General features: G+C 40.5%; 1 protein-coding gene across 5 annotated transcripts in view; it reads left to right on the forward strand.

The window, feature by feature from the left end:
* Positions 1 to 27,143, forward strand: part of macrod2 (mono-ADP ribosylhydrolase 2) — a 384,274-nt gene that overhangs the window by 77,286 nt on the left and 279,845 nt on the right. The gene's annotated exons all lie outside the window — the stretch shown is intronic.

Below are 27,143 nucleotides of genomic sequence, written 5' to 3' on the forward strand. Positions count from 1 at the left end.
GCTTCATTACAGATGCTGTGATTTGCCAATCATCTCTGTTGCAGGTGTCTTTTTTTATCTGTAAATATTAGTTTTTTTCCCCTGAAGACTGAAAGAAATGTTTCACCATTGTATAAGTATTTTTATTCAAGCAAGTATAAAAATTCTTACAATTTAAAATAACAATCAAAACATTGCCTTTTACTATGTGTGAAGCACATACATCAAAGGTTTTTTGGGGGGATTAATTGTTATTGATTATTTTTTTGATTTAATGAATATTTGATGTCACTGAACTTGAATAACAAGAATCTGGAATTGTGTCAATTTCGAACATTTGTTCCCGTGCGTGCTTGTATGTGCACATACAGCATGTATATATGTCTGTGTGTGTTGATACAGGACTTTCATGTCAGTCGCTCCGACATACCTGAGCTATTCTGACTTTTGCCCCTCCCCGCTTTTTGTTTGACCCTCTTTGGTTTCATGTTTAAACGAAGCCAAACACTGGGTTTGCTCCCTTCCAGGCCCAAAGCGGCGTGAGTCACCCTGTTAGTCAAAGGGTTGTACAGCAGAGCTGACCCAGCCAACACTCACTCCTGCCCTGCGTCATCTCCAGTGTCTCCCCCTCCGGCTACCTGACAAGGCACATACTACAACCCGGCGCACTGGGCTGGAGCAGCTCTGTTCGTCCGTTGTTGAATAACAGCTTCCTGTCAGTGGGTCATTGATTAAACGTATGCAGTCTATGCAGCCGTGTAATGCTGACAGTCCTCTCTTGAATGCCATTTACTAAATACTACTTTTTTGTTAATTACCTCAAGCCTGTTATACTGTTCAGTTGTGAACGCCTTGAGGGTCTGCATTCATTTTCAGTAAACAAACAGGTTTGTCAGAGAGGTGTTGTTCACTCATTCCGGGATACTAAAATCTGCAGACATTTATCATGTTTCTGTTCGTCATGAGAGAGCAGCTGCCTTGTAGGGATTAGAGACTCAATCATATTTTGTTTTGACGTTTTGTTTTACACAAAAGTGACATAATTTAGCAAGCTTAAAGAAACTGTTTCATGGCTCTAACCTTCAGACATACAAACAACAGCACAGCTCATTTAATATCCCCATTTATGCTCCATTTCTGTGTCTGTACTCTGTTCTCCCATTGTCTGCTCATGAGCTGATATAGACCTCTACTCCTGGTAATTGTTATTGTCTCATGAGGATGCTGTGCACTTCACGAGACTGACTGTCTAAGTGTCTGACCACTGCTGACACCTCATGTCTGGTCATTGTATGAATGTTTCTTCAACTCTGGCCTAAACACGTGAGCACACAGTTAAACCGTGATTGCAATCTTAACTGTAGTGCCTAATTGAACAAACACTTAAGCCTGGAGCATCTGCCAAAACTACTTAGACCTCGAGTGGAGTTTTTCAGATTTGTTTGCTTTTCAGCTGAAGTGATTCTCACTTTTGTTTGGAACACAATGGGATTTCTAAACAAGTATAAATTGTCTGACTGTATAGTGTTCATTTGAAGTCAGTATGAAATAAATGTTCTATTGTGTGGTGAAGTTTGCCTTGCTGCTACTTTGCTAATGAGCTTAACTACCTTATCATATTAGTCCAGGTGAGAAAAGGTCAGTCTCGGACATCCTGACTTGATCCATGTCTTCCCTCCAGGGGGACAGAACAGAGAAACCTGTGCCTGACCTCACCGTGGCTTCCTCTCCTAAATCGACTGCAGACACATCTGTCAGCGGCTGTTGATTGACCCTCTCTCAGACATACAAAGAGCCCCACTGGAGGACGAGGGTGTTGGGTTTCTGTTATCTCAAGACCAGGGAAAATCTGTTGCCCTGTTCATCTTTTGTTCCAGGGATTTGGTACCCTCTTTTCCCAGAGATCCACTCCAGTCTGTCTGGTCAATTTCACTGTGTTTAGGCAACAGACAGGTTGTTTTCTACTCTGTTGTGTTGTTCCAAAGACAGATAAATATATTAAGCCACTTGATTTTGCTAAGTGCTGGCTAGAGTGCCTTTTGGCTCTGGTGGCAACAAAACAACTGTTAAGTGTGTGGTCTATCTCAGCCTGTCCTGAGCCTAGTTTTTGTCATGACAGACATTCGACCAGATAATTGATTTACTTTTTTATGTTTTTTTGCTGTAGTAGTCAATAGAGCTTGCAGTTGGCAGGCTGTGGTGCCCTACTTTCTGGACTATATGCCAAAACATGCCAACCCAGTCTGATTGGTGCTATGTAAGCTAGGTGTTATGGTTATTATTTCAGCTCTTTCAGTGTTCAGTTTGTCTGTCACTTAAGCTTAGTGTGTGTTCACAGAAAAGCTTGTGTGAAATACAATAGGCCCCAAAAACTGCTCAGGGGGTCACAGGGGAAAAATGGAGACTGATTTCCACTCATGTCTCCCTCCTTGCCTTGCTCCGACTAGAATTCATTATTGACAGACTTTCCATGTTCTTTACCACTGCCAGATAAAGGGGAAACATGTAAAAGGGTACTGCCAAACCCCCCCCGCTTTGTTTTTCATTTACCTTCTGCTTTATTTGCATATTCATCCACTAGAAGCAATCAGCAGCGATCTTTGCTGTGGGCCTTTCATCTCCGCTCTGCCGTCCTGACAGGCAGCTTTTCAGTATCACAACAGTTTAACTAGGATTTGTGGATGAGAGGTGCCGTTGGTTTTTCTTGAGTATTCACATTTTTGATTTGCGGACGGTGTAATGTGTGTGATGTGTAGAAAGACGGTTTATGGGAAAAATTATCAGTCAGTGAATGTGTAAATATGCAGACAGATGTTGGATTTTATTAGCGTGCCTTTATACAGATGTAAATGTAGGAATTGTGGTATTGCCCAGAATGGTTGGCAAGGGAAAGCTTTGACTGATCTGAGCTTGTTGGATCTTTATCCATATGAATGCAGTTACATGAAGCAGGATCTGACCACAGGCATGATTGCCATTAGTGTACGCAGTAAGGTCCTTACTGCAGTCTTTTCTGATGCAGATACCAGATGTTGAGGGATGACTTGTCTCATTCATCTCTTGGGACTAGGATGCAGCACAGAGAAAGGAAAGAGCCAACAACAACAACACAGTCTAAAGGGGCCGACATCCTGCTGCTTAGGCCAGGGGTCTCAGCCAGTAGTCATTTTGTGTTTTCAGAAGAGAGACGAGCTATGCAAATAGCACCGTCGGCTGTTTTTCCTCTCGTCTTTTGTTTTCTTTGGTTGTTTGTGGTTACTGTTGTGTTGTCTGCAGAGACAGAGGAACTCAGGGATGAGCGAGTTTCATAAAAAAGGTAGAGGGGGGTAGGCGCTGACTTGTCAACCTTAGGACCTCCCATAGGTTAATGACCCCAAACACAATGCTCTGTGATCAGATTAGATGGAGCACCCCCTCGCCCCACTGCACTAATCAGCACAATAAAGGACATAAAAGATAGAATTACCATACAGTGTTTTCACAGTCCAGCATACATCTCTAATGTAGCTAATTGAAGCCCTTCTCTCCTGCTTTGTAACCAGTTTACTATTCCTGCACTAAATCTGTAATTAGCTACCCTAGCATCTTTTCTCCAGTCTTAGTTAAATGGTAGCATTTATCCTTACAATGGACTCTATATGCTTGCGTAAGCACACGCAGAACCTTAAAGACAAACAGGCAGCTTTCTGATGCCTAGACTCAGCAGCACATTCCTTCAGTATGTGGGTGAATTTAGAGCTTTAGTCTTTTGTGGTTAGTGTCTTATGAAAGGGTCAGTCAGGGTTTACAGCTGTAAGGAGAGGAAGCCAGGGCTAATGTTATCTAGTGAAACAAACCAAGTCTTTGCTGCTTTAGATAAGATAAGATACATCGTACAAGTCCTCAAGGTCGGTAATGACCCACGTTGATTGGAACACACACAGGAAGTATGTTTCCTTCAACAGTATTTTGGGTAAAGAGAAGGGGGAGCATTGAAGACGGGATGTCTCGTCACACAGAGCTGCCATCCCGTGATCAAAGTGTTCACTTATCTGTGCCAAACACTAACTCTGACTTTGTTTTCCCTCTGATCTGGATGACTTTGTTTACTCTCATGAGTCATATCTAAAAATTACCCCTCCTTTTTAACGATTTCACAACTCTTTGTTTTTTCCCCTACTGCTCAACACAATGTATAACTGCTAAGAAAGTACAAAAGAGATTTGTATATGATCATGGTGTGTTCTTTAGAATAAACCTACTAACACCAGCGCTCTCAACTCTGAAGTGATGCTTCAATCGCTTGCTTCAAAATACATCCTCATTATCCAGTCCCACACTTGTGTATGGTTGTCTAGAGTGATATGTTTCAGCTTGTATTATTATTATGTTGTTATCTGTCGTTGCTGGGTAGAGTATGTTGACATTTTATCATCGTGTTGGTGTCTTCAGTTCAGGGTATTGTGAAAGCCGGGGGAACCGGAGCTACTTAATTGGCATTAAACTTCACCTGAAGGTGTTTTCAGGTAACACCTCCAACCACAGAGAGGTGTCTACGCCTCAGTGCCTGACACCAGTTTCTTTGGCAATATCAAATGTCTTATTCCTCTGCAGCCAAGAGCCACATTCAAAGGAAACCTATAGAAAGTGATGAAGTGGGAATAAAAGGACCGGTTGAGGCGAGGGGACGTTTATGACTTTGAAAGAAGCACTCGTAGACTGCCCACCCCCCTATTAGCGCAAGAGTGTAAGGTGCTTGTGCTCATGCCTACTTTAGCATTGGTGAATGACACGTTTTAGGTAAAACTGGGAGTAACTGGAGTAGACCCTCTTTATCCCACTCTGTTGTAGGGGTGTTTCTGAGGTTAACCATCTGCAGGAAAAGGTGTATGTGTGTGGTGGTGTGCATTTCATTGGTGGTGATGAGGAATGAGGGGTTGGAGGATTTTAGTGTCGTGGACTGGTGGAGTGTTTGTGTTCATCTTAGACATTAACATACTCTTCATGTACATTTGCATAAAATCAGTGAAATGCAAAGCTAGAAACCTCGCATGGTTTTCTCACTGCCATGCAAATGGGTTCATTTCAAAAATACAATGAATGTAATCAAGCTTTGTCTTATATTTCAGTTTTGCTAAAAAGAGTTTACACCTGAACAGCAAATTTGACAAAAACATCCTCCCAGCCTGAGCCTTTAAAATGGATAAATAAAAATACTGCAAAACCCTTTTCATATAAAGGGAAAACCTTGGGAAAGGATCACACAAGGTCTTACCTCGCTTCAGGGCTGATAGGTACCTGTTGCACAGCATGACAAAAAGCACATCACTGATATGAATTAAACATAACAAAAAGGGTGCATGTAGTGACACAGGTTATGGTATTTTTCCTGCTTAAATTAATTGAAATCAATAAGTCAGTGCTAGTAACCATTATTAAATGATTCTTATTTCTTTTGAATATATGGCCATGTTGGAACTCTCCAAAGTAAATCTGTGTTAACAGAGAGGCCGAAGTAGAAAAAAGATTTTTGGTGTATTTTTAAGGTAAAGGGCTCCGGTCCCAGGAGCAATTCTTTTCTTCTTAAAAATAATAGCCTTGAAATATACCTTTCCATACTCCGATTTCACAAATGAACAATAAAGACAAAGCTGTGACATTTCACAAGAAAGTAAGAACTCCTTTAAGCTGACCCATCAAAGACAACCAGTAAAAGGTAAAGGAAGTCAACCAGCAAATCGCTGATAGGAGAGATGGGTAGATGTGTTGGGTAAATAGAAGCAGTGCCATTATAACCAACATCAATCACACAGGCAATAACAGAGATGTGAATTTATACACAGCGATAGGGGAAACACTGGGGGCAGAAGCTGCCAGACTTTGGCAGCTGCTGATGCTGTCTCAGTGTTGGTGTGAAAATGGTTGCGATTTGAAATGGAAATGGTCCCTTTCTCCGTCCGGCTTATTGGTGAACAGTCCCTCTGTTGAATGAATCGTATCAAGCTTCTGCATAACATTGCAATAGGCTTTCAAAAAAACAAACAAACAAAAAAAAAACGTTCTCCTCTTTGCAAAGGTCACTGTTAATGCGGAAAATGCCAGCATTTCCTATTTGGAAACATTCGTCACTGTGACTGTATCATTTGCAAAAGCTATTCTTTCTTCAGCCATTTAAACAGTTTACAAAAGATATTTCCAAATATTTTTTTTATGACCGTATGTACTGCTTATAATGCATTTTTCCACAGGTTAGGGCTCTACTCAAAATCTTTTATATCCTTTAATACGCTGTAACTGATAATATGAATAGCTGCAAGCATAGGTGTTTGTTGTATTCCCTGACTGTGTTACAGTGTCTAACCTGCAGCACCAATGCTGAATTATTTCCTCTACTGCAATGCTCCAACCATGCGCTCTTAATTTAATATAATTTAATTCTCTGTATTATTTCTGTTTTTATCTATAACTTTCTCTGCTGCTCCAGTGACCCAGTTTCCCCCCACTGCGATCATTAAATTTTCATTATCATTATCATCATCAGCAGCATTTCTCTTATTCATGCCCATCACCTGAGTACCTGCCATGGGAAGCCTTGGATCTAATCAGATACTGTACGTATCTCACATGAATTGCTTTAACACTGTCTCAGTGTTGCCTTACAGAGTTTTGAGCAGGAATCCCTTTGCATAGTCTGGAAGAGTCTAGTTAAAATTCTGCCAAATACATTAAAGTTCTGTGTGCGCTGTAGCAGCAGCCGCCCCCAGCTCTCTCAGGATAGGGAAACCTCAGAGGAGGCTCCATTTAACCCCAAAGGATTAGTGCTCATGCCTACTTTAGCATTGGTAAAAGGGAAAACGTCTCAGCGCACTGAGTCAATAGGGACTCAGGCCCACTCTACTGGCTTCCCATACAAAAATGGACAAAGAAAAAAAAAGTGAAGCTTCAGCTCTGACTTGAATTAGGGTAGATGTTTGCCCGACCTCCTTCACCATTCGCCCTTCCGTTGCCTTCACACTACATTACCAGACTAAAAATACGACGCTGTAATCTCAACAGTATATTCGAAGCGAGTACTTGGAGCTTGCTTTGAATATTTTGTCTGCATCACTTAGTACACTTTAAATGGAAGGCAGATTTTTAATTGTATGCTGTTTTTCATAGCAGCAGAGTATGAAAATGGACATATTCAAGTTGCATTTGTTCAGTGGTGTGCTGGGACAGTGTTTATCCCCTGCCTCTTTTAATCCTGCATGCTGTGCTGACTTGCCTCTGCTTGGAAAAGAGCCTGGCAACGTTTCTTTATGAGCTTGTCTCCTCTCTTTGTCTTCCTCCCTCTCTGTCTCATAACTTGGATTCTCCTCACTTGTCTTAGTACTGTATCAGAAAACATAGTCATCCTTGTGTGGACTATCTTTCAGTCATGCGGGTGGAGGTTGATGGAGAGGAACGTTGTGGAGAGACAATCCTACGCTGTGTTGGAGGGCGTGGCCTTTCTCACAGGGGTCCTGGCAGAGTAGAGACTCCGTCTGTTGACTTTAGTTCTCCGTTGACATTCCCCTGTGTTTGTCTAGGCTTTCATCATGGCTCCGTTCAAACAAGCACCAGCAACTGATAAAACACATGCTCTCACTAACTCACAGAGAAGCAAGCACACACACACACACACACACACACACACACACACACACATAGTGACACATGGACAGACTTCAATTTTGACTTGATTGCAACAGGTGATGTCTCAAAATGGAGTCATAGCTATAGAAGCTGTATTGTGTGTTTGCAGGACAGAACTTCAAAGTTTGAGCGCATTAACAGCTGTCCATAATGTGGAATGATATCTGTCTCCAGCAGCTACTCCTGCTGCCAGAATACAGTAGCTAGATGTTTCTGCTTATTAAGTTGATTGGGAGGACTGTAGTAAAATATCAGAGGACTGGTTATGTCTATCATTCTCAAGGAGGGAGAAAAGCAGCTGTTTTTTTTTGCATATGGCACTGTTACTCTGCCTGAAGAGCTGGAGCCAGCCGACAGGAATTTATCTGCCAGTCAAGCAGGAAGAGTGTCTTCTCCTGGTGTGGATTGCCGTCTGTTCACTTGTGTGGATGGCTTCCCAGCCTGCCAAATTTCACGCCTGCACTGACGCTTCAGAGGTGCAGTAGGAGGAGCAGATGAGCGCAGGGTGTCGGGTCGGTAGCAGTAGGGGTGTGGGCCGAGTGTGACGTCACAGACGCGGAAAGGGAGAGTGTTATCATCCCATTGTGGCTGCGACGTGGAGAAGCGAGGGTTTCGGAAAGCAGGTGCAACCCACACCTGTGTTCCTTCCACCTTGCTTAATTAGAGTTCAGTATCCTCCTAATGAATATTCTCGCTCTTGTCTCTTCTGTGCTTGTGTGTGTGTGCATGTGCGTGTGGGTGGGAGCCGATGGGCTCAACTGGGAATTATCTAGTGTTCCCTGGAGAAGAGCCTCTCTTTCCTCCTCCCTGTTTATCCACCAGAGCATAGTCACTTCTGAGTTCGCTGTACAGACTCAACAGCTCATTTCTGATCTCCAGATCTATTGTTAAAATTGATTCTGCGTGAATGTGTCTGCATGTTTCCTCTTGATCTTAATGTTCCCGTTAAAATGCCAGTGTAATCTCAGACCATATTGAGTTAGTAATTAATGGTTGGCATAAGTGAGTTACAGTTGCGTAGTCAAAGTGCTTTCACTGTTTGCTTTGCCAGCAGGAGCTTCTTATTTCGTGCACAAGCGCAAGTGCGGAGAGAAACAGTTCTTTTGTGTCACCAGATCTGTCAGCGGGTTGGCGGGGATCAGTCACATCATTCATCAGATCTGAAGCCGCATGTGTCAGAAGTAATAGAAGAGTATTCATTTTTACCCGTACTGTAGTGTAACAGAGCTCTGTATGATGTGCAGTCATCTGCTGAGTTATAATTGGGGCTAAGGCTGCTGAACCCGTCTGCTTCTTCTGAATGCAGTGACATGGACTCTTCCACAGAGACTCAGCGTGTGATTTTTACTCATAGTGTGACAGGTATTTGTGGCTCCTCACATATCCAGCCGTCAGTTTACCTGAGCCACTCTTTATGTCTGTTTTTGTCAGTGTGAGACTTGTGTATGACTGTGGGGATACAAGTGTTAGGCATGGGTTTATGCCACATAAGGTCTGCCAGGTGCCCTGCTCATGATGTCAGTTAAACACACCAAAAGAAAAGTTTTCTTGCGATTGCTCTCCGGCTGAAATTCAGCAAAAGCAACATAAGGTTAACAAGTAAAAAAAAATTCTTTTATTGCTTTTTTTTTTTTTGCAAGCAATCTGCCCCTCCACCTCTATACCTCTGATTGCTACCACCCACATCTCATGCACATCAGCAGCTGACCTTGCTCCTTCCATGTTTAACAAACTCTCTGCCTTTGTTCATTCAGCCATGTTCCCATGGTGACCGGGGCGAGTCACCCTGAACAACATGGACATTCGGCCTCAAAGGTCATAGTTGGCTTGACAAAAGCCCATGGTTTCACAAATATTCTTGGGACATTAATGTAGCAAGGATGACACACATCAAAGCCTTATAGCACAGTCAAACCAAGCAGTCTTTGTCTTTCAGACCTTGTGCTTTTGATTGTTGTCAGGAGACCCATACCACAGCCAGCTCTGTTGTGAGATGAAGAACAGTGAAAGCCAGTTGTGTTTATGGTTCTCCCAATGAGCAATTGCCGAGCTGTTTGTTTAGAAATGTAGCTATTTCTTTCTAAGCCAGGGTTTCTTTGGTCATTTGAATGGTGCCTCATGGAATATGAAACAGGTCACACTATGAATTTAGAGCCCCACTGGCTCATCTATTTAGCCATTGCCAGTGGGCTCTTTCAGTCATATTGAAACAAACAGCAGTGTGGGTTTTCCCTGAGCTGGAGCTCCCACTGCCAAAAGAGGTGTTAGCTGAGACTGAAGATCTGTCAAGGGAGCACACTGTCGCTGTAAAGGCCTTGATATACCCCAAAACGGACATGAACATGGATATAAGACACGTACTTTGTTCTGTTTATACGCCATTGGGAGTGCATATGTGGATGTGCCCACACATGGACACATAAATTGTGAGCTGCAGACCCCTGCATACATAGGCAGATGATAATTTACATCACACATACCTTTGTGACTATGCAGACACAGAAAGTATAATTTGAGCTCGATGCCTCTTTGAGACTTGCATGTCACATCATGAATGTGCTGAAAAGTTCAGAATACATGTCTGCATCATGTTTGAAAATTATGTTCTTAAAGTCATGCCAGCAGTCTGACTTGTAAGAACCCTTCCACTTCAGCACAGCTCAAGCGCAGAATTGATGCAGCTACTTTAACAGAAGGGCTCCAGCATGCACAAGGTTAAATTCACATATTAGAGGCATATTAAAAAGGCTAGTTTTGCATTTTTGCCACAGTACTGTGAAAAAATCATCTTTAGAAAGAAAATCAGCCTAATAAAGCATGAACTACTGTAAATGAGCCAGTTTTAAGTTGTAGAGGAGAAGTTCTTCTCGCATCAGGTGAGCCTATTTTTAGAAAAGTGTTTTTTTTTATTATTTTTTATTAAGGATCATTTCCCATTTGTGATGCGGGGCAAAAGAGAGGAAAGAAAAACTCCTTGAAGACTGATCATTAGCCAAGTCCCCCTAAATTTTCAACTATTGTTTATGCCAGCTACTTTTCAGATAAATCTCCAGCAAAGCACTTTACATACATTATGTGAGCAAATATAGAAGTTCACTCAGAGTAATAAACTATACGTGAGCACTGTTGGACTTGTAAAATAGGCCTTGGAAATGTCATGACTAACAAATGATGAAAAAGTATTGAGTGATCTACATGGTTGCTTTATTGTGTGAGGGAAGGGCAAGCCCCCTGTGGTGCTGACACTGATCATTGATCATGGAAATAAATAGTTCAACTGCAAAATAAGTTTTAAAATCCATCAGTATGCAGCCTGTGAGAGAACTGTGAACACTCAATTTTGATATCATTGTTTTCCAACTCACTGCTGCTCTCCCATCAGTGCTGCCACTATGATGAGATCTGAAAAAAGGGCTTTGAGCTCCCTCTCGCATGATAGATGCCAAATATCATGTATGAACTGCAGCATTTCCACTGAAAAGAGCTACATGGGTTACAGTATGATCCTGCTGGTTTCCCTTCACTCAAACTAACTCACTCACTAATGTTGGGTTTTGGTTAACATATGAAGCAGTCATCAAAAAGTCTCATCAAGACAAATATTTAGCTAAATCTGTCCCCTTATTTACAGAAAAGTGGAGCTCAGTTAAAGATAAAAACACACACTGAAAAATAAAATTGAATTACTATTCTAATAATGAAATGTCAGTCTGATGTGTCTATATTTCACACTGTTTAGGTTAAATCGTTAATTAGGCTACCAATCAAAATCAGTGTGTTTCCTTCTTGTCAGGCAACATAAAGCTGATAAAGAAATCTCAGCTGTGGAATTTTCTGGACTTAAATATGAAGTTAACTTTGTTATTTGATGGTGTTAGGAGGATTTTAAAAGATTTAGATTTGATCAGGAAATCCAATAGTGGATTCAGATTTGATAAATTGTTATTGAAGCCCAAGCCTAATGTGTCCTCTGTTGCTTTCAGATGCACTGAATCAATTCACAATATTCTGACTTTTCCTATGAGAAACTGATTTTACACAATGTGCTCTGAGATATACAGCCTAACTATGCTGACAGACCATTTAGTGTTCAACAATCTTTCCAATTTTACACTTTTGATTGTGTTGGTCGATTTAATTCCGCCAGGTTTCACAGAGAAATTGCAAAAGAGTCAGTTTTCTTCTTGTTAACACATCAGAGTTTGTGCACTACTAAATTAGCTGTTTGTTTGTGGAGCTTCTGCAGGTGTGTCTTTGGCTTCACGGTGGCCGTGGTGAGATTGGCTGTGTGACTGTAATTACTAATTTAGCTAAAGTGCGGGGAAAACAAACAGAGCAGGAAAAGCTGGAATGATCAGACGATAGCTTTCTCCAGCTGCCTCCAGCTCTAATCTGCTCAGGTAATTCTCCTCAAAACCCATTGATTCCATGCATGTGATTGAATTTCAATGCATCCCTGATGAGATTGGAAGAAAAGACAACCTACCTGAGCACTCAAATGGATTGGAAAGCAGATGCTCGGTCAAAGTGACAGGTAATAAGTGCTTTGGCAAGCTTTAAGTGAAATCTTTATGCATTTCTTGCTGCATGTAGCTATGCTGTCACTGCCCATCTTTCATATGGTTCCTCTCATTTGCAGCATTTTCTCAGCTACAGAGCAGACAGCCCTCCCAGTCTGATAAGCACCTGTGACCTTTCAAATGAAGTGTTCTGTTTATTTAAGTGAGTACTTCACAACCCTCTACTTCACAAAATGGAGTATAGAGAAATGAAATAAGCAACTCCACTACTTCTGGTACTTCATCAGAACTGGCCCTTCTGGCCTCAGATGGTAATTTCTTGCTTAAATGGATTTTAATTTACACTTTTCAGACTAAGATAATAATGCCATTCAAAGGCGGGAGCATACAGTTTGTTTTAAAGGTAAATCCAATAGGTTGCATGCTTTAACACTATTCATGTAAGAACTTAATAATGAGAAAATATGTATTGGATTTGTCCTTGTGTATCAAGGTTTTTTCTATACCTTCAGAAACCAACAACTTAATTTGTAGGTGCCATGGTTTGTATTAACTATATGGGGTAAATTGCTGTCCTTTATCATTGTAGTGGTACAGGTTTACTGCTTCTGCATACACTATACAGTATGTTTTACACTCCCCCTCAGGATTGTGCGTGGAGCAGGCTGTTTTTTATTCTAACTGCTGCATCTGTTTTATTAGAATGCAGAACACCTGCCAAATTTTCCGCCTCTTATGGAACAGTGGTCAGTTAAGATAACACATTCTCCGGTAAAAAACCCACAACAATATACGTTTCTTATTGGCACCCTGGTTTTAATCTTAAAAGTGTAATGCTCTGTGGTGTATGCACTCCAACAACCAAACGTTAAAAAAACAATGCGTTCTTTGTCTTCTTTGACCATTACTTTTCCTTTTATCTATACCTTCCCTGGTAGCGGTAAGAGTGAAGTTTTTTAAATAACACCATTTCCAGAAGGCTCATTTTGCAATACTTAATAATCTTTCACTGTATTTGGTATGCCACCAGCAGGCTTTGCAGCACATACAGAGCAGCTAAAGATTCTTTGGCTCAGTATTTAGCCTGTTGTTGATAGTAATGTGAAGCCCCCTTAATTGGAGTCCAGGGGAGAATCTCTGGGAGTGCTCTCTAAGTACTGCCCCACAATTGTCTGCAGGTCAGAGGGCACTTTGGAGATTTGCATGCAGGTTCCACGCCAGAGAGAGCATTTAATTTACAGCTGCAGCGAAGCATTTGGAATGCGGCGCAATATCTCTTCATTCCCTACACGAAATGGCCTCGGCCACCTTCATTTATTTTCTGCTTTCTCTTTCATCTTACTCTATGTGTTCCCTCTGTTTGGATCAGGAGCAGCCTGGTGTGGAGGTCTCCACTTGTAAATGCAATCTCATCATAACAAATCTCTGCAAAATGTGTGCCTCAAGGCACTGTTTCAACATATGAAATTGATGGCAATCTGTAAATTGCTGTCTTAAGTGCAATGGTAGTGCATTAGTAATGGGTTGTGATCATAACCAGAGAGCTGTGGATCAGAGTAGCTAAGCCTATTGTCTCTAAGGACAAAGCAGGGTTGGAGCAGGCATGGGTGACTATTCTAACTCCTTTCACCCCAGCTCACAAAGTTGAATTTCCATGAATCAAGGGTCTAATCCCCCTTTTCCCAGTTTAGCTCTCGCTCAGTCAGCCATCAGGCCTTCTCTTTTTTTCCTATGGACACTAACGCTTGCATAGCATCATTAGCCGGGGCTCAATCCTACCCCGTCTTTAGCCCCCTATGAAGTCCCTGTTGCTCTTTTTAGGAACGGTCACCATTTCCAATAGCATTAAGTCTTTGGCCGTTGGACTGTAAAACTCTAATACCACCATTTTAAGGAGTTTTTAATCCTCTAGAGCAAAGACCCATAAAACATGGTGATGAGACAGCCCATGCATGTGTCCTACACAATTACCTACATCTACTACTGTAGCAGCACCATTTAGAAGGGCTATATATATATATATATATATATATATCGATAATTAGTGTGTGTCTTTTATATGTTTAAAATTAGAATTCCATTGGCCACTGTGTTTCTTTAAGTCGCATACTGTTAAAAGGCAAAGACTATTCAGAATTAATACATGAGGCATACTACCGTTAAATTGTTTTTTTCATTTGTAGGACACTGTTTATACCTTTTGAGTAAAGAAATGTTAACATACGAATCTCCATTTATGTAGGGTATCTGTTTCAAATAAGTAAATAATAATCACCAATATGTATGCTCTATCCGAACTGCATTATACTATTAATTACCATTAAATTTAGACTGATGGAAAATTCAAATGTGATGTTGGGATAGAAAAAACAAACACAATCACTTGCCCTGGATTTGTCTATGTGGCTGCAATATTCTTTAGAAATGCAGGAGCTCTCAGAGGAAATTAATGCTAAAAAGAAATTGGATTTAACAGCAACACAAAGATGTTCTTTCAGGACGATTAGGGCTGCAGCCAGGCATGGTGTCCTTCTACACTTGTCTGTTTAGTGTGCGATTAAGCCACTCAGAACCTGCACATTCGTGTTGGCTCTCCTCCACCACGGTGTTTTTGGAATACCTCTTCTTCCTTCACTAAGAGGTGAGGTCATTAAGGACCATGTTGCTATCCAAATGAGAGTGGACGTGAAAAGCACAGCACAGAACACACAATAGCTCCTCAGAGTTTGGAGCTGGTTCTCTCGAAATCAGTTATCAGATTTAGGTACTTTGCAAAGTGATACTCTCAAAAGTTCAACTGAGAGGGTCCATGAGACATATTTTTGTTTGATGTAACAAAGTAGCCATTCATTTGTTGCTATCATCCTTTTGGTTTGTTCTTCTGCCTTCTGGATTGTTCAGGAAGCTTTTTTCACTAAAATCTCTGAGGGGTCTTGTACATTCACTGCAACATGCTTTATTGGTGCCAAGAGCTCTTATTTTAATACTATGTTCAGGAGTGCTAGTAGTTTTCACGAAATGGTGAGTGTCACTACGCACAGGCAACATTTTCACATCCGTTAAGGACCTGAACAGTGAAGGTGATGCACTTAAAATGAGCTGAGCTGTAAATAGCCTGCTCATATTGGAGGTGGAACAAATGTCCTGTTGTACTAATTCACAATCTGGCCTAAAGCATTATTTATGTAATGTAATCATTTGAGAAACAAGGACACGGAGCATGTGGGTGGGTGACTGCAGAGCTACCACACAAATAATCAAAAGAATATGGCAGAAGTTATTTGGTCATTAGCTGGTCATGTTGAAACATCAATGGCATATTTAAAAAATTAGATGTGGCAAGTGCATTATCAACAGACAGGAAATTAGGCATAGTGCAGCCTAATATTGATTGATGAAGAATACATTTTTTAAATCCCACTCCTTTTAATCATGAGGGGAATATAGTCAGATGTACTACAGTATGTATACATTTGTTTGCCCTGTATACCTATGGGCACAATTAACACATGTGCATTGTTTTGTATCATATTTTACTGTTTGCCATCATATTAAATCATGCGTTTGTCCAACTTCTTCCATGTCACATCCTATATCCATCAAAGCCTCATTCATCTAGACAGAATAGGAAACTCTATGCGACTGCAACTGTTTATCCAAGAGCTGATATGTTTATCACAGCATGGGAAATGTTGGCTCCATCCTATCACTTCCATCTAAATGGAACCATCTGCATATAGAAATACTGCTAACAACAGCACTATTCCTGGTACATCAAAGCTGATAGATTGTACGTTACCACAATTTACCATAACAAATAACAAATATGTCTTTATGCATAGAGAAAGCTGCTGTGGACTATAAGACATGACATAAGATAAACAACAATAGTAGACCCAATTTTCTTCCTGCTTTGCATTGAGGATCTGGTAAGGTCCAATTTCCAAATTGTATAGAACAGAATTCCAAAGAGGGGCAATAATATGATTCAGTAGTTAACTTTCCTTCACTGAGTAGAGTATAGGCAGGCACCTCTCCTGCCCATCTTACTCCTGTGCTTGTGCGATGGAACACAATTTATGTGCTGGATTTTTCCCTGACGCTTTCAAGCAAAAACCCTTCTCCATCTCCAAATAGACCTTGAGCTAGTGTGTATTTCAGAAATTGAACCCGATGCAGCCAGACAAGGGGAAAAACACAAGGAGAGTGAAAATACCTCCAGTGTTGCCCCACTTTGTCAAGATTCCATCATGATTTTAAGAGGCAATTAATCTCAGAGGAAATAACTGAGCTTGTTTTGCCAAAAATACTCAAGTAGGACTTGAAAGATGACACTGCTTGCTGGAGATGACGTTCCACAGAGTAGAATAAACATGGGAGCTGTTGACTTGTATAGTCATTAATTAGACAAGGTGTTGTTATTTTCAAAAGTAGAAGGCATGTCACTGATTTATGTAAATCCTTAAGTCTAACTCAAGACATTGCAACATAACAAAGTGGCACAACGACTTCTTAAATTTTCAGCTGATTGCGACCATCTCAAAGGTAAAAACACATCAAAACATTAACATCAAAAAGTGAGTTAAAGTTACTTGGTGTTATGTTGATCTTTATTTTTATTTATTCATTTATTCTGCTGGAACATGCCCCTGCATTTCAGCCATTTTCAGTTGTTTTGATGCCATGATATCTAATCCAGAATTCATTTAACTGTGGTTACCGTTACTCTTGTTTTAACATCTGAACTAAGCCTCTTTTCATGCCAGCTGACATATAAAGCAGTGAAAGTACCTTTTTATTTCACCTTCACTGCAGTCCTAGCTTAGCATAGCAAGTAGCAGTAGTACTTTTTCAACTGCTTTGTTGACACTGTGGTTTGGGGGCATGCTGAACAAGGGAACATCATAGATTTTTTTTTGGAAGATTTTTGGTAGTCCAGAGGACAAAATTATTGGAATTTTTTCTCAGGACAAAGCTAAATTGCTTTGGTTGTAATGAGCGTTACAGACTGGGACCAGGATCAGTTGATAGTGTAATGAAGTGATTGTACACAGAATTTTCTTTAAAAAGTGTATTTGATTTTAAGTTACTCTTTGAACTTCAGTTGTGGTACAAACCTTATTATTTGCCAACATGCCTTACATAAATGTAAGTAAATCTGCATCACATGGTTGGTTCAGAGTTGTTTTCTAAGCATTGGTTGGAAAACCAACGCACACGCTTAACCTGAGCTCTACTGAGGTCAAGATAGAGGTTGTTGGAAACTGGAAATGCTGTGCAGAGATCATGCGGTCTTAGTATGTCAGCCACATAGATCTGACCCTTGGTTTTCTGCCAGATGTGTTGAGTCAGTTTGTAAACCATGAAAAATCTGGAGATAGCTATTCAGAGTGCATCTGTGATCATACCATCTCAACAGGGTCCTTGTTCCCATGTAAATAGTTATTCAGTTATTAGTGCTGTTGATGTAATGAGCACAATTTAACCAATCCGAGATGTTTTGCAGAGAGATAATGAGCTGATATTCAGGATTCTTGTGTTTCTACACACTGTAATTATTGACGTGGTGTCAGCTGCATCAATTCTTCAAAGCTACAAGTTATTTTCTTTCTCTCTATAATACAGTATGTCAATCATCAAAAATTATGTCACATATGAATAACAACATATTTCAGCCACTGCATGTTGGACGTTTTGTCATCATAGTTCCCATTTTAAACATCGAGTATATAAGTGACAGGTTGCAACAACACTGATGGGGTCTCTAATGTTGCACCTACCTATCTCTTTCACTCCTTTCACCTGATTCACAGGATTACATGGTTATATACACTTGATGGCATCCAGGATGTGTTTTTCTAAAATCTTTCCCTTTGGTGTATTTTGAGTTTAATATGTAGACCATTAATCAGGCCCAAACATATGGAAATTGCAGGTTTGTGTACATGATAAACTTGATTACCAATACTTCTTCCCTAATCTGGGCTACCTGAATGCTGCTGAGTAGGCATACTGACCAGCTGCTTTCTGCTATTGTTTTTTGATGAGTCAGTGCATGTGTACAGCCACGATAAATCAAGCCCATCCTTTGATAATCGTCTTTACCCACTTACTTGAAGTGCAGGCAGCTATGAAGAAAATTTTCAGGTATTTTAAGCATGTAAACTCAAATATGCTACCTTTTTAAAAGAAACTGAAACTGTACAATGTGACAAAAGAGATCGACTTGCCAGGTCCGTGTGCATTAAAGGAGCTGATAGACAATGTGTTTTTCAGCTGAAATTGATTCATCTTGGTGTCAGAGCAGTTCCATCTACCCAAGGTGATATAAAAGGAGTTAAATGGAAAGAATGCAACCCAAACCCACATGTAAAATGTGCAACCAATCACATGAAATTGCTAACCAATCGCAGGCAATGGTGGATTGTGAGGCAATGATACCTTACTGCATAGATGTCTGTGCACTTTGTGGTCATTACAAATCTGCAATCTTACCTATGCAAATACATCAGTTTGGATTTACATTACCTTGTGACTTTTTTGTGCCAATTGAGGCCTACTTTAAACAGACTATTATTTTAGCTAATTGCAGGACATATCCTAGGAGAGCGTAGTAAACATGTAATGCATCACAATCTAAAATACTGCAATAATAACATTGCTGTTTCACCTTTTTTTTTTTTTTTCTTTGGCTTGAGAAAATATTGTGTTCTCAGTCAAATTGTGTGCTGGGACACCAGACACTAACTCGTAGCACCACACTCCATCAAAGAGTAGTTGGAAGTTTTGGGGAGCTAGATGGGGGAATTGGGAGTGTATTGAAAATACAATTTGTAGGCAGTTTTGTGCCAAAGCAGTGTAAGGCTGGAAAGTGAGTTTAAAAAACCCCCAACAAAAAACAATACTCTCTGCAGCTGGCAAAGTAATAATTTGTCATCAGTATTGATCAACAACTCTATCAATCTCCTCAATATATTATCAGATATAAAGTCTTTTTTTTATTGTCCTCATACATATGATCAGAACTGTTACACAACAAACAGAGGCAGCATAACAGGACACATGATTAGAAGATAACATCACTGGGACATGACATAATCAGTGTTTACAGCTCATTTTGACAAGAGTTATGGACATGCATGGGCACACTTCCTGTTGAAAACCTCTGAACTATGGAATTATCTGATCAGATTTACTGAAGTGAACATCCTTCCGCTGTCTTCCTGAACAAATAACTGTCATTTGGATTTTCACTGGACCTCCTGTTCTTTCACTTGGCAGCCCATTTCCTGCTTGCATGCACCGCTGTTTCCTGTTCCTTGAATCAGAACGAACAGTGGAGTGTTTCTGTTGGACCGACTGCAGAGAGATCTAAAGGAAGCTGCAGGCTACTGGTTCTGTGAAAAGTTAAACAAGTGAAATCAAATCATGGCTGAGTTCACTTTAATAGCTCTGGGAATCACACACGCTCATGTGCACGATTAACTTGGGCTTTCTGTTTGGTCATCCTGCACATTTCACTGGTTTATATATTCCCTTAGGTGACCGCAGCATTTTTACAGCCTCAGCACGTATTATTTACATGTAGAAATCAATTCATTATATACACTATACCGCACGTTATTACCACCTAAAGTGCTCAACAATACTGTAATCATCTAATTCAATCAGTCTGCACTATTATTTGGACAATGAAATGTTTCAACCAGACATGTTTATTGTTACTGCTGAATAACAGCACTTTGGTAATGTTTTGATTACAATGGCTTTTTTTTTCTCTCTTCCAGATATTGATTCATTCTGATACTTAAGATATCACATACTTTTCTATGAGGAAATCCTAACGGTGAAATCAATAAAAAAAAAAAAAGTAACCTTCTAACCAGTTTTGTTGACCTCAAACAAAGTTTAATAAACCTTTAAAAGACAAAGGTGTCTCCAGACCTGAACAAAACAATACGAATGTCGGTCGGTCGTGCGACTCGGGGACAGAGTGTTGCTACAACACTCCAGATGGGCAGGGTTGTATCTGTTGTTAGTGGGCTTGGAGGCATGAGCCCTGCGTGCAGCCTAAACAGATGCTGCTCTTTAAATGAGACTTCTGACATTAACAGCGGTTAGTGCACTCCTGTGAGGCCTCCCTTTACAGCTGTTCTGAGGCCATTTCGTCTTTTAATTGGGATGGGAGAGATCATAGATTACATTAGTCGAGCAGAAGACACTGCGGGCCAATGGGCTCCCACAATGGGACCCCTCCCTTTTTTCTTGTCCTCTGGGCTGCTAGCTTAAATGTAGCCTCCTGCTTAATCAGCCTCCCGTATGGAGCATGGGCCCTCAACAGACCAACCCAACTATTATCGTGCTGTTTGAAAAGGTTTTGCAGAGCGTGCCGGTCTATTAGCTCCTTATGTGTATGTATGCTGGCAAGAAGAGAATACATGTGTTTATTTTTAAAACCCATTAGAATCATTTCTTGGTTTTCCTCCTTATTTCTGTTGCTAAATGTCACCCTAAAAGAGAAAATACATAAATACATATCATTTTTCTCAAAGCTAGTATGCCGTCTGTCTAGACTGCATGGCTGTAACCAATACCTGCTGTCTGGCCAGCAGTGACATATTATATATTTGCAGGAGACAATCCCTGTATTTATGTATGAGTTAAATATGCCCAGGAGACACCAACGGAGATTACATATCTGCAACTGGAGTGCTAGAAAAGATTGACATACGGCTGTTAACTCGATTCAAACTTGATTAGGCCAAATTGAAGAATGAATGCTCCTTCTCTTTGAGCTGAAGGGGGAGGGAAGGCAAAGAGAGGTATTGACAGGGTATCAGTGCTCTCTGAGCAGGCCACAGAGCTTGAAGAGTATGTTTTCATACAAAAAGGCTTCAGGGAAATGGGTCAGACTTTGTAACTAGTACATACCGTATATCCACTGAGGTTGTAGAGTGCATGTTTTTACTCAGTGTTAGATAAAAAAGAAAACATGTCAGGGTATCCAATCCTATCAATCACGATTGTGTCTTCTTTCACATGGCTCTCGTCCACACATACTTGCCCCACCCGACAGACATGCTAAGACAACAGGAAACATTGACCACAGGGCAGAGAATTGGGGGCGATCCATTTCATTTAAGCACAGGGTGCTTGGAGAGGTTAATCCTCCACTACTTGCATTGCTCTTGAGTCTCCACATCTCCTGTCTGTGGTCTCTCTCTGTCCCTCTCTCTCTCTCTCTATCACAGCTAACCACAACCCTATCACTTTATCACACAGCATCTATTGCTTTAGTATGTGCAGCTTGGTGGGTCTGCATTGTGTATTAGCGAGCCTATTTCATCCTGCATCAGATCTCATTAAAGATGGAAGTGAAGATTAAACCACATCCTCTTTTGCACGCTGCGGCACTGGGCAGGAGGCATCCACTTCTTGTGTATGACTCATAATAAATAAGATTGAACAGGCAGTTCCTGCAGTGGCAAAACTAATGCTTGTTTGCCACCCCAATGAAGAGGTTCTTTCCATCTGACAGACGCTCTACTACTGTAGCAGAGAGACATACTATGAATCATAGTGGGATTTAAGCTTGTGGTGGGAATTATATGAAGAATGAATTTGAAAGCTTTTCAAGAGGTATTGTACCTTGTACCGCCTCTCTAAATCATTCTGGTCTGGGCCTGATTAAGATTCTTTGGTGTCTGCTGCCTTATGTGTTTATAAATGATGTGTGTTTTTTTCAATCAAAATGCATATAATGTCCAATATCCTGTCTTTCTGTTTAATAAAAATGTGACTTTGCTGTGTGACACAGACTTATGCTGGCAGGTCAGATAGCGTTCCCCTGTATGGGTCTGAAATTGTGTTTCCTTTGTGATTCTGTAAAGTAGAAAGACAGATAAAGCCAATTAAACGCTTTGGAGGGTTGAAGTCCAGCTTCACAAATGATGAACACTGCAAGAGCTCGCACTGGTCCTTTACTGGTGGCTCCTCAGTAATTAGTACTTCCATTAATGATCACAAAGTCGCTCTTCTTTGAAGTGTTGCCTTAATTCAGACAGTGTCACATTCTTTCAGTGTATTTAGGGAGAAAGCTCAAAGACGCTAATCTGATGCCAAATCTGAATTTAACAGTGTGACGGTTATTATGCTGTAAAGAGATGCCTCCGTCTTGGCATTTAATTAAAAAGATTGAAAGAATTTGGCTCGGCTTTCAATAATCTTATCAGAGTTTGTTAATATTTTTTTAGTTTCCATTTGTGACCAAGCTCTTCATGTAAAATGTGAAATCCATACACAGTAATTGCTTCCTTGGTCACATCATCATCTTAACTGTTTTGTCAGACTTTTCACTGATGGCAACTATGACACTGTGAGACCAATCGAAACCCACTGATGGGCACCACTTTAGTCAGAGTCAGTCTACCTGTGCAGCTGCCGATTCTATTTAGGTCATTCATCCATCTTACCCTCCTAACTGAATTGCATTTTAATCATGTGTGCTTTTAGCCATCTGTGGCTTCAGTTTTCTCCACAATGCACTCACATTTACTATTTGGAGACACATAGACAGGAGCCCTTTTGCTCACAGACTGGACTGCCTCCTGGTTAGGATAACCTTGGAATACAGATAGATCTCTGCCTCTAATAGAGGTCACAGAGACATTTCCATCCTTCACGTCTCCAAAAAAGATTTCTGAAACAAATGTTTCACAATTAGATTATATTTGTCAAACATGTGGCTGACTGACCTGTAAGATCTTTCAAGCTATTTGTCATGTTTAGCTCCTGCCCTATGTGAAGGTAAACATACAAAAGGTGGAGCGAGAAGTGCTGTGTAGTTGTTTGCCGGGACTTGGGACCTGTCCCTACTCATAGTCTCTGATTGGTTGGTGACAGGAAAGACTGGCTGAGGTTAATTCTGGAAAAAGGATATATCACAGTGCTGTGGCACCCAATGCATTTCAAATGATGTGTCCTTGGGATGCAAGGTTACTGCTGAGTCCTTCTCCTCTAGCTAGAAACAGCCTGTGTAACTATAGTTATCGAATGGGCCTGACACAAAAAGGTCTTGTCGATTGGTGCAGAAGAGTGGGTGGTTACACAAAAGGTCTGTATGCTCTCTGACATTATGTTTTCATTATTATTGTTTTTTATTTCTTTATAGTGACTAAGCTTATGATGACTATTACTGTTCCCTATAACATCATTCAGAGCAGCAGTCTTAGGGACAGCTGGTTGTTTTAGTGGAAAACTGCTTCTTCAGCCATATTGGATACTGCAAAACAGTAGAGTGGTGCAGTAACTACTAGCATGATTGATCTTGGATATTATGATTATGGCAATCTTCCATTTATGTACCTGACTTGTGTCACAGCCCACCAAAAAAGTTCCAGATTACATAATCATATCCTTCATGCCTCCCTTTTCACTTCATTCAAGCTGTCTTAAAGCAGCTTTTACCTGCCTGTGAAATGTCACTGCCTTTTTTGATCCTCCATTAGTGTGTGTTGCACTGGATAACAAAATTTTGTGCTTTACAAGTAGTTTTTTTTTTTTTTTTTTACCTTGTAAGTTAAGTGAGAAAAAACCTTTGCACAGGGGTTTCTTTTAATTCTTATGGAGTTCTTCTCAGCAAAACAGGAGCATTAATCCTCTGCTTCTGTCAGTTTCTCTCCTTCCATTTTTGGCCTCCCAGTCTGAATTACAAACAAATCCTGTACACCTTTCTGAGCTTTTATTTTATCACGTCTTGTTTGATTTTATGCAGAATACATCTACCGGCTGTCTGCAGCTTTTATTTCATCTTTTCTCGTATCTTCTACTCCAGATTCAGACACTTCAAGGCTCCCACCTGTTAGAGGTTTTTTTGAGCCTGGTGTGAGGGTGAGGGTGGATTTATATAATTTTGCACTTGGATCTGTGCCTTCAGGAAATGTCCAGTCAAGGCCATTGAAGTTTAGTTGAATTAATGTTGTGGTATTCATGCTGATTTCACAGTGCAAACTGTGCCACTTTTCCATCTATTACACTAAGTGCAAGGAAAAAGAAATGTAAAGAGTAGCAAGTTAAATAAATCTCAGAGGGGTGCCTCCCCATGTTTTCATCTCCTTTAACATTCAGCTCAGCCTCGCAGTTCGTCTCAGTATGTGTGCCTCAAAACTTTCATTTTCTTCAGCATGTGTAAAAGCTGCATAAATTGGCTCTCCAGAAGTGACAGGCCTCTCACAATGTAACTAGTGTGCTAGTGTGATTTAGTGTTTGATTGGTGTTTTGAGGCTGCCAGAGTGAAGCAGCTCTCTGTTCACTGCCCCACCTCCTATTGTAGAGGCTCTAACACAGGAACGCTAAAGCTAACAGTCTCATGTTAAACTGGCCTGGTTCACCACTGTGTTTGTACCACAGGGTTTGCCTCTCGTTATTACCCACATTCTTTGGCTGCTCACGTCTATCATTAGATGTGAGCTGTTGAGTTAGTGCTACTTTAGATGGACACTTCTAAACCTTTGTGAGAAAACTCTCGTCATCTGTCAGTGCTGGCACCATCACTTAAACCTTCTCGGTGGGGGAAAGCCAGTAGCTCTCACAGCTGGGTTTAAACCAGCAGGATACCCTAAAATCAAACTCATGCTAGTTCATTTATTTTCCTCACTTGAGTCAAAGTACATGAGTGGGAGAAAATCTTGTGTAAATCTTGGCTTTAGCACATAAACCAACATCAAGATGGCCACAGCGCATGTGTGTCGGAGTTCAGCACTGCAGTGAAGAGCTTGGAGGCAAGCCAATTAACGGCTGCAATTAAGCAGCACTGCAAAGTTCAGCAGGAGGACGGCAATATCATTTAGAGAGATATAACCATTGTCAATCTATTCTCGTGGTATCCTAAGTATCCCCATGATAACTGTTTCACTCTCTCAGCCTGCAACACGTCTGTCAATTATTTAGTTTGATGTGGTTGATTATGTGTCTCATTCTCCTGTGAATGTGAGAGAAACACTTTGTGCTGCAAAAACAGATACAAACATTATGCTCTGAAGCAAAGTGCAATATGTGTATAAAGAGGTCCTGGTTGGCTTACTTGCCTTATTCAATTAAAATGATGTCTAATTAGCCAGTTCCTTGTCACGCCTAGTTTTCAGTCAGAGTCTGATGAGTACTTCCGATGGATGATTTCAGTTGTTCGGGCAAATGTGGATAAAGGGAGACTTTCCAGTGTTCTGTGGTTAATATCCTGGGATGAGTAAGAGAGGTTCTAATAAACCAAACCATGTCCTCTGTTTAAATATCATTAAAGGGTAGTCAAAGGACGACTTCAGATTGTACAAATGCCAAGAGAGACTGGTGAGTGGTACAGTGCTAAAAACTTGATTTGAACAGACTGATGAATTATATCAATTCACCTAGCATAAACAAAAGATTACTAAAGTAGAGCTCTTTATCTTGCCAGTTCACTGATTTCTTTTCTCAGTCTCTGAATTAGACTCTGCATGTCTGATTGTATAATTCACATAGTGTCAGCACCGTGTTTGTTCTATTTCATTGTGTGGATTTTTCAAACTCCTTGAATAAGCAATTGAAACAGGTTGTCTTTTTGTTTTGTTGTAACAAAAGGCTGCAGATACCAGTGAGCAGGAAATTATCCGTTGGGATTCGGTGTGAATGTGTGAAAAAAATAGATGCGTGTTTGAAGATGCACTGAAATGAACACTGTGTGATCCATCGGTGCTACAAATGAAAGAAGCTCAAAGCAATATTGCGTTATTATCGTTGTAGACCATGACATTTCTATATCTAAGTTAATTCTGCTGTTCAAAAGGCAGAGACTGTGAGGTTTAAATGTACGTGAAAACCATCTTTAATGCTGTAGTATAAGCCACAACATCTAAGAGATAAGAGAGTGTGATATCAATGCCCAGTTGTCAGTCTAGTCTCTTCTTTTTTTGAGCTATAATGATTGTAGGGTAGGAAAGTAATAACCTTAACAGCTCCCACTTGTATTCAAAAGCCTGTTTGTAGAACTGTACGCTCTCTTTTGTAGGTTTCTTACCTAAAAATGTGGCCTGTGATTGGAACAACTTTGAGTTGAGCCGATACAATAGAAGACATTGTCTTTAAGGCGTAAAAGCATGTTATTTCCATTACAAAGTATAGGGAACAAATAAGTGTCTCAAAGTAAATACCTTCCCATTCTGATCAAACCATTACAACTGTCCCTATTAATGCTAATACAGGTATGATTATTTATGAGATCATCTCTCATCCAGAAAGGAAATTGGCCTATCTTTCATCAGTAGACTGAGCTGACGTGTCTTCATTTGTACACTTGATTTAAGAGCGTCAGTCTCTACAAGTGCTGTGTATTTAAGCAACTGGAATGTCTGTTGCTTGTTCACTTCAAAAAAACCTTGCTATATTCAGCACTATCATGTTATAATTTAGCATGTAGTCAGTTCTCAATTGAATTGCCGTTTATCATTGTATATTACTAAATCAGTGGGTCTTCCATAACTGCATCCATTAACAAAAAGCATTGTACAAGCTGTAGAAGTCGTAGAAGAAGAAGCTGTTGAAGTATGACAGTTTTCAGTGTAGTGATGAACTGCCTTTTCTAATTAACACACAACCCATTTCAGCCTCCATGCTTATTGCTCAATAAGCAGGAAGGATGATTCCTTTGTGGAAATGTTGTTTTTTTTTTTTTTACCATGGCAACGTGAATAATATGATACATCTAGTCTGGACTTTATGATTGAGTTGCTCCAGTCTGATGATTGCTGTTGCTGCTCCAGGGAGATGAGTCTCTGTGACATAAACCAAGTACTTCTGGAGCCAGGCCTTACTTCACACATCACCTCAACACTTACACCGCTGTGATCAAATAGACGCTGGTGGGAATGGATTCTCTTAAGTGCCGGTTAAGTGCATTTTACTAAGGAAGTAAGAGAAGTTAAAATACATTTAGTGTTAAAAAAGACAATGCACTCT

Source organism: Larimichthys crocea, chromosome III, assembly GCF_000972845.2.
Source record: "Larimichthys crocea isolate SSNF chromosome III, L_crocea_2.0, whole genome shotgun sequence".
Lineage (NCBI taxonomy): Eukaryota > Metazoa > Chordata > Actinopteri > Sciaenidae > Larimichthys > Larimichthys crocea.